Source organism: Echinops telfairi, unplaced genomic scaffold, assembly GCF_000313985.2.
Source record: "Echinops telfairi isolate 266 unplaced genomic scaffold, ASM31398v2 ScPeMD7_7458;HRSCAF=8496, whole genome shotgun sequence".
In the NCBI taxonomy this organism is placed as follows: Eukaryota; Metazoa; Chordata; class Mammalia; order Afrosoricida; family Tenrecidae; genus Echinops; species Echinops telfairi.
This window is the reverse complement of record NW_022111358.1, coordinates 31,534,667-31,548,941: the sequence shown is the minus strand read 5'-3', so window position 1 is coordinate 31,548,941 and position 14,275 is coordinate 31,534,667. Positions and strand designations below refer to the sequence as shown.

General features: G+C 34.0%; 1 protein-coding gene and 1 non-coding gene across 5 annotated transcripts in view; one reads left to right on the top strand and one right to left on the bottom strand.

Moving 5' to 3' along the window:
• Positions 1 to 29: 29 nt before the first annotated feature.
• LOC115873009 lies at positions 30 to 136 on the bottom strand. The gene has a single exon (XR_004048185.1). It is a non-coding gene; the product is annotated as a U6 spliceosomal RNA (small nuclear RNA).
• A 4,113-nt stretch (positions 137 to 4,249) lies between these two features.
• GPATCH8 (G-patch domain containing 8) overlaps positions 4,250 to 14,275 on the top strand; it is a 74,223-nt gene continuing 64,197 nt past the window's right edge. For 2 of the 4 annotated variants that reach the window (XM_004707224.2, XM_045299290.1), the window contains exons 1-2: positions 4,256 to 4,330; positions 12,919 to 12,991. The gene's annotated coding sequence lies outside the window, so the exon portion shown is untranslated. Of the gene's footprint in view, positions 4,331 to 5,341; positions 5,377 to 10,494; positions 10,513 to 12,918; positions 12,992 to 14,275 lie in introns of all 4 variants that reach the window. The other 2 variants (XM_045299289.1, XM_045299288.1) reach the window with 2 other exon arrangements.

Genomic DNA, 14,275 nt, shown 5'->3' with positions numbered 1-14,275 from the left:
TGTATGAGCCCCTAATAAAATGTTTTTAAAAAAATATGGAATGCTTCACGAATTTGCCTGTCATCCTTGTGCAGGGGCCATGCTAATCTTCTCTGTATCGTTCCAATTTTAGTTTATGTGCTGCCGAAGCGAGCACAGTTACTAATTTCTTAAAAAGGGCCACTTTAGATATTTGTCAGGCATTTTCTTCAGCAGAACATAAACCCAAATTCATTGCCACAGTTGATTTCAACTCATAATGACCCTTGATAAGGTTTTTGAGAAGCAGACAGCCTCATCATCTTGGTGAGTTTTGACTGTTGGCCTTGCAGTTAACAGCCCTACACTTAACTCACCACTAGGGCTCCTTTACTAATCAAACATTGATACTTTTTTCCTATTAAACTCTAATACTAATTTTCAGGAATAACGAGAAAAAAATATGTTGTAATTCTATTATAGCACAACTTCTGTCACATTTGCAGAATACTGATTGGGTCTTGCTTACATTAACAGTCTCACATGGTTGTAATCAGTGAACTACTTTTTTAGTGCCACCCCCCTTCCATTTAACTTAAAATTAACATTTCTGAGCAACCTAAGAAAAAATTTATGGTAACTCCCTAATTTGTCCCATTCAAAACAGCAGTATTAAATTGGACATTTGTTTTTAGTTCAAAAAAAATTTTTTTTTAGTTTTTAAAATTCATACTAGAGAAATGCTACAGGGATTATTGTCTGCCATGGAAAATGTTTTGTCTCAGAATAAGTAAAGAAACAGTGTAACAGAAAGATCAGGAACTCTGAGGTTATTGAAATTGGGTTAGAATTTGGGCTCCTTCAATTACTATTCAAGTATCTTTGAATAAATTTCTTTAAACACTCAGAGTTCGACATCTGAAAATGAGAATAATAAAAGATAAATGAATGTTATTTGGATCATTGAGGGTATTAAGTAAGATAATGCCTATGTGGTAAATTGATACAGTACTGAGCACCTATTTGTCCTTAAAAAGGTAACTGTTACAGATGGGCCACTTTTTAATACCACAGGAACAAATTGTTAAAATTGACATTTTATTTAAAAACAATCTATAATTTAGACCGTGAACTAGTTTTAAATGCTAGCAGAACACGTGTGCTTTTATATATAGGTTTCTTGGTTTCATTGAGAAGATAATAGTTTAAAATTTTTAATTTCTGACTCTAGATGGCTTGATACCTTTCACTATTTTTTTCCTGTCTCAACTGATTAATTTTTTAAAATAATAATCACATTGAGATTACATTGTAGAAAATGGTAGATGCCCACTTTTTTATAGCCAGGTTACTGGCTTAAAAATGAACTTTAGAAAAAAAAAGAACTTTAGTGTGTGCCCTTTTATGACTAATGTATAAGTTTAGAAAAAAACTAGTAGGAATCATTAGCATCTTTTTGTATCTACTTTTATTCTTTTACTGGGGGTTTAATCATTTTATTGGGAGCTCTTACAGATATTATAACAATCCATAATTCAATTAGGTCAAGCATAATTGTATGATATCTACCACCGTTTCAAAACATTTTCTTTCTTTTTGAATGCTTTGATACCAGTTCCCCTTTATATCCCCTCCCTCTCCTACCCTACTCCCCAGGAACCCTTATTATTTTATTTTATATATATATATATATTGCCATATCTTATACCATCCAATGTATCTGTTCACCTACAATTCTGATATTCGTTCCCCCTCGAGTGGGGTTACTGGGGTTATATAGTCATCATTGCTATCAGTTCCTACTTTTGAACTTTTAAAACAAAATTGTGTATTTTTTGTCTGCTTTCAAATTGGATTGTCTTCCCTTACCATATCTGGAGACACGGTCATCTAGAAAATGTAGTATTTAAGAGGGTGACTCTGTATCTCATTAAAAATTATATGTAATTTTTATAAAGATTAAAGAAATGAGGCAGACTTTAAAAAGTGAATAAATTGGGTTGTCCTCTTACGTTTTGAGATTTTAAAAATATATTATGGGTATAAGATCTTTATCAGGTGCAATATTTGTAAATATTTTCTCCCAGCCCAATCAATCATTTTTCCTTTTACAGATCGTGCTTTTTGTTCACATCTAAGAAATCTTTGTCTAATCTTAGGTCACAAAGATTTCCCATATTTTCTTCTAGAAGTTTTAGACTTTTCGATTTTATATTTATGTCTGTAATTTGAGGGTTTTTGCAGTGATCTGAGGTTTGTTTTATTTTAGCTTATTTCCTTTGGTGTGAGGTTTTTTTGTTATTGTTGTTTTCCCCCTTGCCACTATATACCCAGTTTCTAGCAGCATGTATTAAAAGTTGAAAACCAGTAAATTATAAATATGTGAATTTCCTTCTGTACTCAAACTATATATTAATACTATTTTGTATTATACCAAAAATTATTAAGAAACATAAATAGCCAGTGCTATTTAGAAATTTGTTAAGAATGTGGTGTTTGCTAACGTACAATCTGTGTAATGTTGTTAGTTGTCATCGGTTAACTTTGACTTTTGATTACTTCGTTGTGTGTAGAGTAGCACTGTGCTCTGTGGGATTTTTAAGGCTTTGGGAGTAAGATGGCCAGGCTTTTCTTCCTCAGTGAATGGTACTGCTTTCTTTGGCCTTAGCCTCCGGAGCACATTAACCATTTGTTCTGTCCAGAGACTCCATGTAGGAGAGAGAAAGTCTTGGAATATTTCTTAAACGTTATCCCATGCTTAAGTTCTGCTTTTTGTCTTTGGAAAACCCATTTCTGCCCCCATCTGTTCCTTTTTTCTTTTGGGTAAATGTTTCCACACAATACTGTTTATTTTATTTTTCTGTTGTGGTAAAGTATACACCAAAAAATTATCAGTTTTTTTAAAATACCGTCTTAAAGTGTACAGTTCAGTGGCATTAAGCAACCTTAACATAACCACAATCTAGTTCCAGAACTTTTAACACTATCACTCAATTTTAACTCTTACTTCTTAGTTAGTGCTTTTCAGTGTGTATTACTTACCTTATTACATGGTAGGAGTTATAGAAGTCAAGCCTCGGTTCTTATTCATAAAGACTTCTTAGTCTAGAAAGGGAATCAAATAACCTATTATTTATGGTAAAGCATAGCAAATTATGTTAGATCTCCTTCTAAGGATTTATTGCCTAACCCAACTCATTGCCATAAAATCAACTCTGACTTACAACAATCTTGTCAAACAGAGTAGAAGTACCCCTGTGGGTTAGTTACCAAGACTGTACATATTTTTAAATTATTTATTTTATTTTTTTATTGGGGGCTCGTGCATACATCTTTAGGGGATTTAGAAAGCCTCATCTTTGACTGAGTATCTGGTGGTTTCGAACTGTTGACTTTGTAATGAACAGCTTAATGTATAACCTAAAACAACAGGGCTCTTCAAAGATTTGTTCATTTAACTAGAATTTTATTTATACTTTGAGAGCAAAGTAACTTTTTGTTAGGTTAACAGTCAAGTGTCATATCATCCTATGTCCTATACAATTAATTTAGGCAAAGTTGAGTTTTTTTGGTTTTTTACTTAGGTCAGTCCAGGACTCATAAGTCTTCATGCCCTTCATTTTGTAACCAGAAGGGAATCCGAAAATTGATATTTTGATGAAAGCCAATTTATTAACTCTTCCTTTTTAAAGGAGCAGAGAAAATTATCAGTACTGAACACTCCCTCTACAACTATCGTTAGTTGAACTGTTTTGTCTTTTCTTTATTGCAGTGGCAACTTGCGTAATTATGATCAAATACAGTATTACAGAGGCATGTTTATTTCTCTTGGCAGATCATTTGGAAAACTTAATAGATTGGTGATAAATGTTTTACCAGTTGTAATCAAAACCAGTAAATCATTACCATTAAATGATATTATGTATTATTTGTATTATTATGACTTATTTTCTTTAGCATTAAAAATTCTATACAAGAACATTCATTAAATACAACATGGCTTCTATGTTTATAGGATTCTACATTGTTCCTAATAGAGTCTGTCTAGGAAGGAGTTGATGTTCCAAATGGCTGGTGTGTTTTAGCAATTTCAATGCTTGTCGTGGAAGGATAATTCAGATTACTAGGCCTTGACTGATAATAAATGATTCTTGTACATTAAAAATGTCTGAATTTATGGCCCAACTTTGGTACCTTTATAAAAGGAATGTAAAATTTAAAATAACCTCTAGTTTGATTAGGTATTAATAATTTTGACCTGTAATGCTAAAAAATAACTATAGTCTTCTTTTTTTAGGGTAATCACTTTGATCAGTATGAAGAAGGACACTTGGAAATTGAACAAGCGTCACTTGATAAGCCTATCGAATCGGTAAGATGATCAGTGCTTAATTTTGGGACATAGGTAGTGTTCGTGTGACACTTGATGCGAATGAAGTTAAGTTTACTAATTATTGAGAGTACAGTTTAGTGCTATTTACTTGCATGCCCTACAATAATCAAGTAGAGTTTGGGATATAGGATAGTATTTAATATGTTGGGAAATTAATCCAAAAAAATCTAAAAGCAAATTAGACTTTTGGATAAATATTTTGGTCGATACTGATATTCTGTTAAAGATAGCAAGTTAAAATTTAGTGTTTTTATAAATTAAATAAAGGAGTAAAATGTATTTTGATCCTTTAATAGCTTCACTTTTCTTGGGCAAGGCAATCGTGTGGAACGCTTCATTAGAAACAGTTAAGAGTTAATTAACACATTTTACTCACCAGACTCGTAGAACATGGCAAATTTGATTTCTGTAGCATAAGAATTGTCTGGTGTTGTCAAAAGTGGATCCTTTTGGTCTTTTCACACAGCATTTGGAGATTAATAGTGACAAACAACAGAATAAACAGATTTATTTATTTTTACTTAAAACAACAGCACAGAATGCTCCCCCCAAAAACCTAAACCTACTAATTTTTTAACATTATTTTCATTTTTAAAAACTCATCATTTTAAATTACAGTCTGTTAATAAACTGTCTGAACTTGTCAGTATTGTCAGCAGTTAATATTTGTGCTTAAGTGTACATATTTAATAAGAATTTTAGTGGACTGTTGGTACGATTTAAGTGGAAATAATAAAGAGGGAATCTTAATAGTCAAGGCAAGCCTCTTCACCTATAGGAAATGCTAGTTTCTCCTCCCCTCTCAGGAAACAAGGCAATTTAGAGAGTACAGATATTTTAACTGTAACTTTCATTTTCAAAACTGTAACATAGTAAAGGATCAACATATGTTTATGTTCCTAATTAGATTGGTGTTGTGTGTGTTTGTGTGTGTTTAGTTGTTTACAGAAATTTACACAACTTGGGGTGTTCGACATTTTTCTTCCACAGCAGTTGGCCCATTTTAGCTAAGCAGCCATGATCTGGTTTGTATTGCACGGTCTGCCTTTTTTTAATTTTTTCTCTAGGGTTTCTTTCTCCCCCACCTCCCCTTCTTATTTCTGTTCTTCTGGTCCAGTGAACACTGCATATAGTACTTTCTGTCTTAATGTGCTGGCATGGTGCTAGACTTAGGCATGGCAGTAATTGATGACGCATGTGATAATGCTGCAGAGGGAGAAATCACATCTAATGCCCTGAAAAAGCCCAGTCTTGTGTTTTGACATAAGGATAAAATGCCAACTTTTTTGCTAAATTAAAAACAATTGAAATTTGTGCCTTGTTCCATACCATCTTGGGGATGATCACAAGTTTGGATTTTATAATACAGTCCACAAACTATCACTATTTTGCATTTGAAAAATAAATTAATGTTTAATTTTGATTTAAATGCTCTTTGGGTCAAAGTTTCAGATTGGATCTGTTAGAAGCAAATCCCCAGTACTGTATTCCGTAAGGCACATAATTGGTTAGTATATTTGTACAGGTTGTAATTTGGGGGCTACTTTGACTTGACCATAGCAGGAAATTTAGACTAAATTTACAGCCTAGTGTTCATTATTAACCACCGGGTTAGACTTTAAAGGTTTCTGAAGAATTCAATACTGTGTCAAGTGAGGTTAATGCTATTTCATGTCTCATACTTGGTTTATAGGAAATTCACTTCCTAGTACATGTCATAAATTTTGGCACATATCAAAGAGGAAAAATTCTGACTAGTGTTGAGTAATCTCAGGGAATTTTGAGTAGAATTAATATGTCTATTTGCTAAATGGAATTATCTTTTCCATTTAAAATAGCAAATAATATAATACTTAAGCTGAATTTTTGAAATAAATATCTGTTCAGAGATGTATAATATGTAACTCTGGATATGTATTTATGAAATGTACTTCTGCTACATATAAAATTATACATTGTGTGCGATATGGTAGTTTAGGTTCTAACAGCCGGAGCTTTGTACTAATACTTTGTGTTAGATAGAAGCAGGGCACCCAAGATAGGAGGGATCTTATCTACCAAATCATTTAGGAATAGAATTTACAGAGACTCATAAAATGATTGGCACCAAAGTAGGTTGTGTTTCCTTCTTCCTTTCCCCAAACAAAAGTCCTCTGTCTCCTAAGGAATGCCCACCAAATGCTAGTGTTTATTATTACACGACTGGCTGCCCACATTGAGCTGTCTTGCTCTTAGAGGGAGTGGCGTGGCTTCTAACACTTGAAAAAGTCTGTGCTGAATGAACATCTTTCTCTGCAGCAATATCTATTAAGAGGTGCTGACTGTTGTGCTACAGCATGCAACTCAAACGTGGCTGGAAATATGCAGCTTTGGGAGTCTACAGATCACTGCAGGAGCTAAAGGTCTAGTCATTTTTTTTTAAACAAGGTAATCTACAGCAGCTGGTAACCGTGGAAGTCTGCACAGGTTTGTGCCAAGGACATCCCTGTATGAAGGGTTATTGTGAGTATAGGATTAAGGTCTTTTTGTTTTGAAATAGGATAAATTTGATTCATATGAGCAAGATGAAAAATAAGATACAAAAATGCTGCATTAGTGCATTATACTTTTAGTGAATTTTTAAAATCTAAGTTTGATAGTGAGATACATGTTAACAGGTATTTTCAGTTTCAGTAGGCAAATGTTGGCGATACATCAGAATTCATCCAGCAGGTGTAAAGAATTTCATAATCTTGTTATAAAGTCTTATTTTCCTCAACCAAATGGCTTTCAATAAAATGTCTAGTGATTTAAGAAAATTTTAAGAAAGTTGTCAGAAAACTTGATTATCTGAATGTAAAGAGAAGGTAGAAAATATTAACTTTTCACTTAGTACAAATAGTGTTTTTGGAATTTTAATTTTAAAAGTTGCTACTGCTTTGAGAGTTTTAGGTCCCAGCCATGATCATTATAGACTTTACACACTTAAAGTTTAAAATTCAGTGAACAAGTTTGATCTACAGCCATAAGCCAACTGAGAGCTCCACCGTGCTTCCAAGAATTAGTTGGTCTGATTTAGGGTATGTGATTTTTTATAACTTTTATTATAGAAAACAGATGCAAATGGGTCAATTATTTTAAGCTATGTAGAAAGCAAAATGTTTGCATCATAGGCTTACAAAATACATTGTCATTGTAAAACTACCCGTTAGCTCATTAATTGGCCTTTTCTGCCTGACTAATTAAAATTCTGTTTTAATAGTTTTGGGGTTGACCGAACAGGTTTTAACAGTTAATGTAAGTTTTCAGACTTCAGTTGCTCATGTTTAGCTTGTGCATCTAGGGATTTAGAAGTATGTGTATAATTAGGCTTTGTCATGTTGTATATCTGTTTAGATCTGTGGACTCCACTAGTTCCAAACTGTAACTCTATAAGACTGCTAATTTGACATTTAGCAGTGACCATATGTGGTCTGCACTATAAATAATGTGCTTCTTGGAGCTGAATGGTGTAGCATTACTGTGTGGCTTTTCTCTCCAGTCTTCCTTGTGTCATCTGTAGTGAGCTAGACTTTTATTTTTTGGTGGGGAGGGGTGGGATTTTTTTGCAATTTCTTGTTTGCATGGGTTCACCTATTAGCATTTGGTTCTTGCTTATAGATTCTTTAATACACAATCAGCAAAGCTTACAATCCACTCAAGAGTCCTATACTTTTTGCCACTGTTAAACATGAGCTAATTTGTGTAAATTGAGTGTAGCTGTCAGCTAAATGAAAATTCAGTGGGGAATTAATATTTATCCAGTCACTGAAATATATGTTAGTATAGTGTTCTCTTGAGATGTACGCCATACCATAAAATACCATATATATTTGAGTATAAGCCAACCCGAATATCTGCCGAGGCACCTAATTTTACCACAAAACTGCATAAATAATGTGCTGAAAAACTCAGCTTATACACGAGTATATACGGTAGATTTTTTACTTATATTTTGATATCTGCCACTATACAGATTGGTGGTGCTATTGCCAAAATGTTTGATCATTTTGAGAGAGATTCCTGAGAATCTTTCTGCTTGGTGTTTAATTAATAAAATATCGAAGAATGGCTAAAACAATGAGGTGGTGTTTTTGTTTTAATTGATTTCTAGGAGCCCTGGTGGTGTAGTGGTAATGTGTTGGGCTGCTATCCACAAGGTCAATGCATAATGCAGCTAGAAACCACCAGCTGCTCTGAGGAAGAAAGATGGCACTTTCCACTCCGTAAATTTACAGTCTTGGAAACTCACTGGGGCAGTTCTACTCTGCCCTATGGGGTCATTTTGAGTCAGCATGGATTTGATGGTAGCAGTTGTACTTTTTAGCATATTATTGGTAGTTGTTTTTTACCACTTCTTACTTTCCTGTTTAAAAATTCTATTCTTTCTATGTTTGTAATACATATAATAGAGGGGAACAAAGAATAAGAATGTATCATTTTAATTAAACATTTAAGTTTAGAAATAGAAAAGGTAAAGGACACTTTAGGTAATCTTGGGTGAAAAAAAAGTTTGGATTTCAGCTAACTCGGCTCACAGTGTAACCAGAATTAGACGAACTTTATATTCAGCCTAAGATATCGCTTACACTGCCACCAATTTGGGGTTTGAACACAAAAGAGAAATAAGTGAGGAACAATTATGTGGAAAACTGGCTTCTTGCCTACTACCAGGGCCAAAGTTCAGCGGCCATATTAATTAGCCTGAAATTAGGGTTTTCTTGCAGTTCTTATGCATACTTTGAAATTATAGACAGCTATCACGGTCGTGTCTTTTGGGTAGTTCTGAACCTGTCTCTGCTAGAAAAAGAAAATTTTGTAACTTATTTTTGCTCCTATGAGATTACAATTAGACCCCAAGTAGTATATTTCACTTGAAAAACTGGAAAGATTTTCTAGTCATTGTTATAATGACCAAAAACTAAGAAACGTATATACTCGTGTATAAGCCGAGTTTTTCAGCACATTTTTAACGCAGTTTTTGTGGTAAAATTAGGTGCCTCAGCTGATATTCGGGTCGGCTTATACTCAAGTATATACGGTACTTAAAAACCAACAAAACAAAACAAAAAAAAAACAAAAAAAACCAACAAAACAAAAACCTATTTAAGAGATAAATTTTGTGCTCATTGCTTTTATCTGTATAGATTATCCACTTGACCAGAAGTCAGTCTAGTGTATTGTTGTAACACACATCTATGGGAATAATTTGAAAAAATCCTAACCCTAAGCAGAGAGACTAAATTAATCATTTTCCAGGCTGGCAGTTGAGAATCCTTTGTTCCTTCACAGTAAAAGTTTAGTAAACATTTGAACATTTTAGAGGTAGACAATATCTACTTTTGTCCTACATTGTTATGAGGTGTTCTAGTGGGCCTTCACTGTTCATCCATCATCCTTAAGCCTGCTTAGATTTTTTTTTCCTGCTTAGATTTTTGAATAGCATTTGTAAAACTATTTTTCTTTCTTGGTAGCAAAGGGGGGACCACATTGAGTACTAGCCTTGTTAGCAGAGTCACAGCGCTGTCTTTTTTCGTCAAAGAGCAGATAGTCTGGAATGACAGGAAAAGCCCAGGTTTTCTGTATTTGTCATTTCCTCTGAACTGCGAGTTGGTGATTCCCCTGAGAAAAAGAGACTCGGTGAGATAAGTCTCTTGTTTTTGTTGCCTTGGGTGTAATCAGAAGGGCTGAGGGGCATGTTCTTAACTTTGCTATAACCCTCAACGTTATATTCTCCATTCATATTTGGGAAAGTAGACTTAATTAAAAAAACAATTTTCACCCAAAGTGTTAGGGGAGAAATGCCACTGCCGTTTTCTGTGAGAAGGTGGCAGCTCTTCTCTTGAGTGGTTTTGTAAAAGTGGTGCTAATGTGTATAACCTTAAGTTTTTCTTTTTTTCTTCCTTTTAACATATGCTTTTCCTTTCGCTGTTGTCAGTCACAACATGCTGCTCTTGAATCTCTCAGCTGGTCTTGACTCGTGAATTTACTTATGCTTTCACTCTTCTGTAATAAATACATTACTTGCAAGCAGTGAATTGAAAACAAGACAAAAATAAATAAAACGACCATTAGTGATTGGACAGTTTCTTACTTTGTGTTACATTTAACTGTTCTTTTGACAGCCCAGTTTTTAAAGCCAGGTTCGTATGGAAATGCTTTCACTCCACTTGCACTGCTTTTGGAAATAGCATACTGCTTCATCTGTCTGTTTATTTTAGTGCATTCATAATATAACACAGTTAGCATAATGTCTCATCTCTACTTCACTAAAGATTGAGTTTTCTTCAATAAAAAAAGGAGGCAACAGTTTTTGTCAGCATTTTTTAATGCATGAAATCTCTGTGCCAAATAGTTACCCTAGCCTGTTAAAGACTAAACATTAACTTAAGTCAATCACACAATCTTAGCATCATTTTGCTATCCTTTTCCATTCTAGGGTTACTCAGTTGTAGAAATTATGTTATGAAATAGGAATTTTATATGCAGGTAAGTTTGTTTTCCTAGTAATAAGACAAAAGTCTTTTTACCTTTTTCATTTTCTGTTCCTTATACAAAGACATACTTTCTTTGATAATAGAGTTACTTATAAATAGATAATACTAATTAGTGATACCTTTCCTGGCATTTCATTTGGGATGGAAGAAGGGAAGAAGAGGAGGCAGCAGTTTAGGTTTATGTTTTTTGTGAAGTCTAATAATGGTGGAAGACATTTCTAGTAATGTGAACGTCATCTCCTGGGGTTACACATACCATAGAGTTTTATAGTAATTATTCTTAGCAAAATTAATTTCAGGTGACCTTTTGAAGACTGTATGATTTTGTAAATATACTTACTCCTCATTTACTGGCATAGTTAGGTTCCAATATCAGGTCATTATGAGAAAATGGAGAATGACTACATCAGTACATCACCGTCAAACCACTGAGAATCATGGCCCAGTTCAGTTGACATTTAACCGTAGACACCATAAGCCAGCATTACTCTCACTGTGCAGGTTTTTTTTTTAACTTGTCATACATGGTTAAGTGTCAGATAAACTGATCAGTGAAGAGTAGTTGTATATATATTTTAAATAGTATCTTTTGTTTTAGAAACACTTTTTGTCATTTGCCTGTTGGTTGTGCTTTTAAAAAGGTATCATGATTTTTGTCTCCCACTCTATAGGAGTTAAATAAATTATTGTTCATCCTAATTTTCACGTGTTCTCAAAAATTTGTTGGATGGAGTTATTTATTTATTTATTTTTGTTTTAAACAGAACATTTGGGAGACTTAATCATCTTAAGTACATGTCAGAGAGATAACAACAGTAAAATAACTGTTTTCTTTCCTTCGTGACTTGAAAGATCATTTTATCATTGAATTATGAAATTGAAAAGTAACAAGTAGTTCATAGGTTTTAATGAAAAGATTTGGGGTTTTGCTACTTTATAATTAATTTTGGGAAATAGAAGTATTTTCAAATGACAATGCTAGATTGATATAAATAGAACTTTTATGTGTGATGAACACTTTATTTATATTATTTTTTAATGTTTTCCATTGGACAGGTAGCATGATGTTATCTGCTACAGTTAAGTTACTTTAGCTTTGCCCTGCTACTTCACAGTAATTGTCACAAAGAAAGAATTGGATAAAGGCTGCAGAGATTTCTGAGGGCTATTGACGCCTTTTATGAAAGCTGACATTTAATTGTTGTTCCTGAGGTGTTTTCCTGCAATTTGAACTCCCTTTATTTATCCCACGTGCTCCCAGGAAGATGAGACATTATGTATGTTGGTCCCGCCCCACCCCCTACATGCACTAATGGTTCTTTACTGTTAACTTACTGCTAGGCCTGTTTCATTCTAACATTTTAGCATTTTTGTTAGATTACATGTTGAAATGCATCACTCAGTCTGTGCTTGAGCTCATTTTATTTTTCTGTTTAATCAATTTAATTTCTTGTTTTACTAACCTCACTGTTTTTCAGTTTAATATTGGCTGCATGCTAGTTAAATATTTATTTATATATATATATATATTTAAAAACCAATCAAGTTTAGCCTGGATTTTGCTCTGATTGTGTTTTCATTTCTAGTGGTGGGGCAGTCTTACATTTACAACTTACTTTGTATCATGAAAGCCTGACACATAAAACAGCTAAACACAATGTAAATTTTCTTTGAAAAGAAATCAAAGTGGTGCTATCTAGGTGGTGGATGTGATTGTACTTTGATTTTATGCTTTTTTAATGTTAGTTTTAAATTTCATAAATGTATTCCTTCCCCTGTCCTTTGTTCTCCTTTGTAGTGTTCGGTACAAAGTTGCCCAGTACACCATCAGAAAGGACCAGTATCCCACATGTTCTTCTCATATAAATACTAGCCAGCATTTCTTTTTACATTAATGTCTCTTTTATTGGACACATTTACCCTATTATTAGCACCTTTTTGCATGCATATATGTAGAATTATCTCTTGCTCATCACCTGTTTAAATGTCACTAGGAAGGGAAGAATATATTATTGGAATATTTTTGGTTTGTCTCTCTGTTCTGTCTGTCAGGATAATATTGGACACCGCTTACTCCAGAAACATGGGTGGAAGCTGGGCCAGGGATTGGGAAAATCTCTTCAGGGTAAGTTTTTTATATTTAGGGGGTGGGGTGGGGCGGGGAGAGAATACAATATTACTGTTTTTTATGCAGATCTTGTGTTTGATTATGTTTGATGTCTTTTTTAAAAGTATTTGGGATTTCCCCCCTTCTGTTTCCTTGTGCCCCTTCTAGAATAGCCTTTTCCCCTATGACTGTATTTTATGTCATGATGAAGCCTCCATGTTTGCTGATAACTTGACGAGTAAGCTGCTTTGTTATTAAAACTTCAGGTCAAACTTACATGTGGCTCAACTGGTTTTAAAATTTTTTGGGGGTAGTGGGTTATCTATCGGTGGGTAAAGTAAAAGGGGAGTACATGAGTGTGCTTTCTTTGTGTCATTTAGTGACTTTGTATTGTGGTCTTCTGTATTATAAAGAGAACTATTGAGCAGTAGACTATAAATATCGCCCTGCTAAATTCTCCCTGAAGCTTGTGGTTGTTCTGACAGTTTTGCTCTATTATCAGAAGATAACCCTCGTGGAAAGCAGAGATTTCCTAGGGCTCAGAGGGAGGCTATTTCTCAGGTTCGGACATGTTCTGGAAAGTGTGATAAAGTTTCATTGCATTTATTTTTTCTTTTAAATATACAAATCATTTAGGTAAAAATTACTAACATTTCTGCTTCAGAGTTCTTGCTAGTTGGAACTATTCAACTCTATTCACTTTTGATTATACGTTACGTGGTGTGAACACTACCTCTGACATCTAGTCTCCGAAGGACTCATTTTAGAAAGGGGTCTTGTGGGTAGAGGACTGCTAATGTTAACTAGTTCCTTGCACAGTGTGAATGTGGAAAGCTGTAATCTGTGTATGCTTGCAAAAGGAACGAGAGGATAGAGCATGAAATAAGCTTTTTTCACCACTTTAACTTTTGCTTTTTAAATTATTCTACAAATTCTTTTCTTAGGAGATGCTTAATTTGTTTTGAATGAACATTTAAATTAAACATTAAGTGGACAAGGACTTACTGTGAATAACACAAGGAGCACTACGATTACAAACCTTTGTGTGGCATAGGCCATAGAGTTTGTAAGAATCTAGACGAGGGAGGACTGAAGTGAAAAACGATTTTTAAAAAATTTTATTGGCAACTCCTAGAACTCTTATCACAATCCATACATCCATCCATTGAGTCAAGCACATTTGTACATTTGTTGTCATTATCATTCTCAAAACACTTGCTTTCTACTTGAGTCCTTGTTATCAGCTCCTCATTTTTCCTTTCCCCGCCACCCCCTCCCTCATGAACCCTTGATAATTTATAA